The sequence below is a fragment of the Crinia signifera genome, chromosome 2 (genome assembly GCF_055691185.1).
Source record: "Crinia signifera chromosome 2, ASM5569118v1, whole genome shotgun sequence".
In the NCBI taxonomy this organism is placed as follows: domain Eukaryota; kingdom Metazoa; phylum Chordata; class Amphibia; order Anura; family Myobatrachidae; genus Crinia; species Crinia signifera.
The window spans coordinates 186220425-186226115 of NC_139218.1; the positions used below are offsets into that span (position 1 = coordinate 186220425).

The 5691-nt window shown below is 45.4% G+C and overlaps 1 long non-coding RNA gene across 1 annotated transcript; it reads left to right on the top strand.

The window, feature by feature from the left end:
* The first annotated feature begins 495 nt into the window (after nt 1-495).
* Nucleotides 496-4351, top strand: LOC146060298 (uncharacterized). Its single transcript, XR_014470411.1, has 2 exons — nt 496-723; nt 2614-4351. It is a non-coding gene; the product is annotated as an uncharacterized LOC146060298 (long non-coding RNA).
* Nucleotides 4352-5691: the final 1340 nt, after the last annotated feature.

The following is a 5691-nucleotide window of genomic DNA, read 5'->3' on the forward strand; positions in this document are numbered from 1 at the left end:
TGACGATGACGCCGCCGGCCCATGCGTCTGTAGAGAAGTAGGAGCAGGCAGGGAAGCTGGACCGGGAGTCGGGGACAGTGTGGCCGCAGCAAGCAGTGAAGAAAAGCTGGAAGCCGCAGCAGCTGCAGGACAGACGGAGAAACAGTAAGGGAGGATGAGGATCACACTGTCCCCGTGTATAATAATAATAATGCCATGACACCACAGGCTGCTCCTCCTGAATAATCATTTATGTGTCATGGCATTACTTTTATTATATTATACAGGGGGAGCAGTCTGTGGTGTCATGGCATTATTATTATACAGGGGGAGCAGCCTGTGGTGTCATGGCATTCATTTTATATTATACAGGGGGAGCAGCCTGTGGTGTCATGGCATTATAATTATACAGGGGGACCTACAGATACAATCGGCCCTTTGAGGGTGACCAAACTGCTGATGCGGCCCCCGATGAATTTGAGTTTGACACCCCTGCGAGCAGTGGCGTAACTACCGTGGGTGCAGGGGGTGCAGCTGCTATGGGGCCCGAGCTGTTTCCAGGGCCCGCTGCTCCCCCTGCACCCAGTCACGCTGCACTGCCTAGCTGGGACTTTCTACATAAAAAGTAAACTATCTGCTGGCACTGGGACCCAGCGGATTAACAGAGCCAGGACGGAGACAGCAGCATGCACGCAGCATAAATCAGGAAGTGTCATCTCTGCGTGTGCTGGCAACGGAACGGAGGTGAGCAGATACAAGAGCTTGGAGAGACTAGAGGCACACTGAGAGACAGTACAGAAACACTATAGTGACTAGAGACTGGTTATAGGATAGGAGAGAGAGAGCCAGGGCAGCCTTAATAGAGAGACTGGGGATAGGACAGAGCAGTCAGAAAACTGGGGAGTGTAGGACAGAGATAGAGATTGGGGAGTTAAGACAGAGACTGTTGCTAACAGACATTAGAGAGAGCTAGGGGAGGGAAGGAATGGAGAGACAGTCAGAGAGTGATAGGGGAGACTGGACACAGAGACTGTTGCTGGAAGAAACAGAGAGCTAGAGGAGTGATGGGACATAGAGACTGTCAGAGAGAGATGACAGAGACAAGTTGAGAAACAGAGACTGAGGATGGGACAGAGAGACAGCCAGAGAGCCTGGGAGTCAAACCACACAAAGACTGCTCCAGGGGATTAGATAGAGACAGTTAGAGAGCTGAGGGAGTCACAGCACACAGTGACTGCAGGTGTGGATTGTACAGACACAGAGAGATCCAGTGGATTCACTTCAGAGAGAAGGGGGCATGGGTGAAAACCGGACCAGGACAAAACCCCCGGACTGCCGGACCAGACATCAAACTCTGCATTTTGGAGCTTGTAGCCTCCGGTCCGGGGGGTGTCCTGTCCGGGGGTGTCCTGTCCGGGGGGGCTGCCTGTCACACCTGTCACCAGGGAGAGGAGCAGGGGGAGAATAAAGCCTCCCTGTATGGTCCGGGCATGTAGCAAAAACCGGACGGTCCGGACCACACAGGGAGGCTTTAATCACCCCTTCCCCATGTCCCTGGTGATAGCTATCACAGGAACCCCCCTGGACAAGACACCCCCCAGACCGGACCCTACAAGCTCCGGACTGCAGATTGTGATGTCCTGTCCGGCGGTCCGGAGTGTAGTCCGGTCCGGTTTTTACATAGTCCCGAGAGAAGGGGAAGTCACAGGACACAGAGAATACAGTCACAGAATACAGAGACTGGGATGGATTTCTAGATGCTGGGGGGCCCCTTTTAAAATTTTGCTATGGGGCCCACAAGTGTCTAGTTACGCCTCTGCCTGCGAGTCTAGGTGATCACATATGAATATGCTGCAGGAAGCCCCAGGGAGGTGGTGGCCATGTAAAACAGTTTAATGGCCACTGCCCCTAGGGGAAGGACAGGAGAAAGAAAATATTAAAACAATTGGCGTTTTGAGGTTATTTTAATATTACCTTTGCTGGGGGACTATAAGCACCAAGGGGGCTCATGCATGTGCAATCATTCGATAATTGCTCAGGCTGCAAATTCACAGGCCAGTGAGTAAATCTGAATCGGCCCAATATTATTTTATGCACAAGTTATCAACCTCCCAAAGAATCCCCGGCCTGACTAGTTAGGGAGGAAAATGCTTTTGCCATGGGCCATCAGCTGTGATATTACTACTGTCACAACTCAGGGTTTGAGACATACCTCCGCTCATTCCCTGTGCAGTGCTCCTGTCCCTGACACCGTGAGTGTGCATGTCCAGCGCCGGTCAAGCACAGCCAAGTGAGTCAGGCCCTGGTCGCCGCAGTATGTGATACAGGCCTCTTCACTCCTGGGTAGGCTGCAGGTATCTGCGTGGTGTTTGGTAAAAAAAAATCAGCTACAGTCGCCGCCTATATACAGTATTCATGGAGCCTGGATACAATAATCAGTCAGTACAATGATGTCCTATCAGTAGCCGCTATCCAAGCTCTCTTAGTACGTCTGCTAATTCAGCACCTGGCAATCTAGTGTCCAGTCCGGGACAATGCATCCACTATCAGAATACCTGGTTTTCTAATTGTCTTCTATGCTTGCTGATCAATCTACCTGCTATTGGTACCTGCATTGCTTCTTCCTCACTACAGCTGCAAGTCACCAGTCAGAGAGACAAACATCAATATCTACACTAAATGAAGTGCCGTTATCATCATCGGTGAACCTCTCCTGTGACGACCATAGTGATACCCAATGCATACTTACCTGGAGTGACTTCATTCAGCAGCTCTTCACCAACACTCCCTGGCGAGTGTAACACTTGGATACAAAAGATCTATCGATGCTCTCTTATGAGAAATTAAGTGAGAAATATCCTGAGGCACATATTCCATGGTTTAGTTATTTCCAATTAAGAAGTTATGTAACTAATGTACTAAATGATTTATCAAATAAAGAACTAAGCTGGGGTTTGGAATTGATGACACGTCACGCAGTAAATAAGAAATGTACAACATCTTTATTATACACACAGATTAAAAGACATCTACAGGTGGAGGACACACAGACAGGAATGGCAAAATGGAGTGTGGACCTCCCAGGGACGTCTTTACAAACTATACTGTCTGCATTTGTTCGAATAAATAAGAACTTAGTGGTTCCACAAGGACTCAATGTGGATTTCAAATTAAAATGGTTTCTCTGAGTGGCCATATTAAATGCTTTCCCTTTATGAGATCTGCTTTATAACATATGTTTAAAGATGGTTGTCCAAAAACAATATGTGCCCTAGTCTGTTCATCCCTTGACCTATTGTCTAACTTTTAATTCATTGTTACTTATAATATTAATCTTTGGGTAATGCTCCATAATAGCATTCTAATATATTTAGAATATGGCTGTCTAAAAATATTGTCTAAATATTCCAATATGTTGAACCCTTGATCTGCTGTACTGATGCAATTGTTTTTTATCTTTTTCATGATACGCTGCCTCTGACAAGTACTAACAACACAGAGGGACAGCTCTATCACACTGACAGCAGCTTGCGTTCCACTCCGTGCAATTGATGCGGGTCACAGAGCGGAAGTCATGTGGTCCAAACATCCGGGAGATCCTCCGACTGCGTGCAGTACAAATTGCCATTTGGACTATGGACAGTAGGGTCATCTATGCACAGCAGTATTGAGGATCAACAAATATCCTCCCCTAATACACAGGAGGATGAACGGATAAGACACAGAGGGGATGCGGTTCACAGCCGCTACTCAACTTCCGGGTCTGCGTGTCAGTGACACGGCCGAGACGTCACTTCCGGCACAGATGGGATAGGATCCCGGAGGGTGCGCGGGAGTTATGGGAATGTTTGAAAACTGTGTCATGGACTTTGATGTTGTTATATAAATGTAAACATACCGTGTATGTAAACTGTATATTGTTTTATGAATTTGTAAGAAGTATGAAATTTTGGCATTTGATATAGATGTTATACATGTAAATTTTATTGTTTGTACTGTGTAAAGGCAGTTTTTAACTATGATCAGTTGCCGGGTTTTATGCCCAACCAGTGAGGAGAAGGGCAGTGATCCCTCCCACAAACACTCACCTTAGGGTATAAAAACCCTCAACTACCATAGTGAAATTACACCCTGATGAAGGACCCTGTCAGAAACGCGTTGGTGTAATCAGGATGCCAGAACCAGGAAGGATCAACATTTGCCTTATTCCATCTGGGCGGACATTCCATCCTAATCTCATCCCGGGTGAGGAGGATTACAATGTTTTTTGTTTTTTCCACCTGGTGAAGGCTCCTGTGCAGTTTTTAATACTATTTTTATCTGGTTTGGATTTACTTTTTATTTGGAGCAATAAAACTTTTGGAAAAAGAAACCTGCTATCAGTACTGGTGTTGTGATCTGGTGGAACCTGAGCTCCGAAAAAAAACCCTTATGTGAACATAGGGACCAACACTCAGGTCAGTACCTCCACCCTTAACCTCTGAAGCAGTAGATGACCTCTGAATGAAAAGAGTAAAAGGAAACGCTATGTGTACATAGGGACCATCACTAAGGTCAGTGTGGTCCATTAGGTTGTTACAGCTGAAGAAATATACTCTGGGGGCGGTTCGAGACAAGGTCCTACCTGAACTTACTCCCACCAATTGTGAATAGGATCAGCGCTTGGTTTCTATCTTTTTCTTTGTATAAGAACTTAGTGACGGCATCATACATGGAGATACAATATAAGCTGTTACATAGGGCAAATTATAGACAAAGAAGAAATTTCAAATGGGAGTATCTATGGATACAAACTGTTTCAAATGTTCAGCCCCTGGAGCAGATTTCTATAATTGCATGTATGAGTGCCTGGAAGTACAAAGATACTGGAGAACAGTAGCTGCATATATTCAAAACATTTATAATATTAGGATAGAGCTCACACCCCAGAGTGGGCTCTATGGGATATAAACACAACTTCTATACAGAATAAGTTGACACAAGTGCAAAGTACATTTATAGCTAAAATAGCTGCAACAACACGGAAGACGATACTGTCACAATGGGGAGCCTCCAATACACTAACAATCTCATTGTTAAAACCCAGAATATCGTATCTATACCAGATGGACTGGATAGAGATGTCCACAGATAAATATAAAAAAAAATTAAAACCTTCTTTAATATATGGCTACCACATGTAAGGACCCTATCCCCATCGGTAAGAGACTCGGGGTAATTTTGGTTCACTCTTTCTGTCAAATTCCTTCTTAGATGGACAAAACCATGTGCACTGCAGGGGGGGGCAGATGTAAAATGTGCAGAGAGAATTAGATTTGGGTGAGTTATTTTGTTTCTGTGCAGGGAAAATACTGACTGCTTTATTTTTACACTGCAATACAGATATCAGTTTGAAGTAAAACCCCACCCGAATCTAACTCTGTCTGCATAAGTAACATCTGCCCCGCCTGCAGTGCACATGGTTTTGTCCATCTAAAAAGGAATTTATCAGAAAGAATGAACCAAAATAACCCCCTCAGTGAGGAAGATGGTGTCAATGACGCCATGGTACAATATGGAGACGGTTGCGGGTGGAATATGCCCGTTTTGATATTTGAGAAAGAGGAAAATAGCATAAAATAAGGTACTTGTGTAATATCTGGGCGCCTGATTTTTCTATCGCATGCCACTAGTTAAGGCATGCGATGGAACCCGATTTTCTAGCTTTTTAGA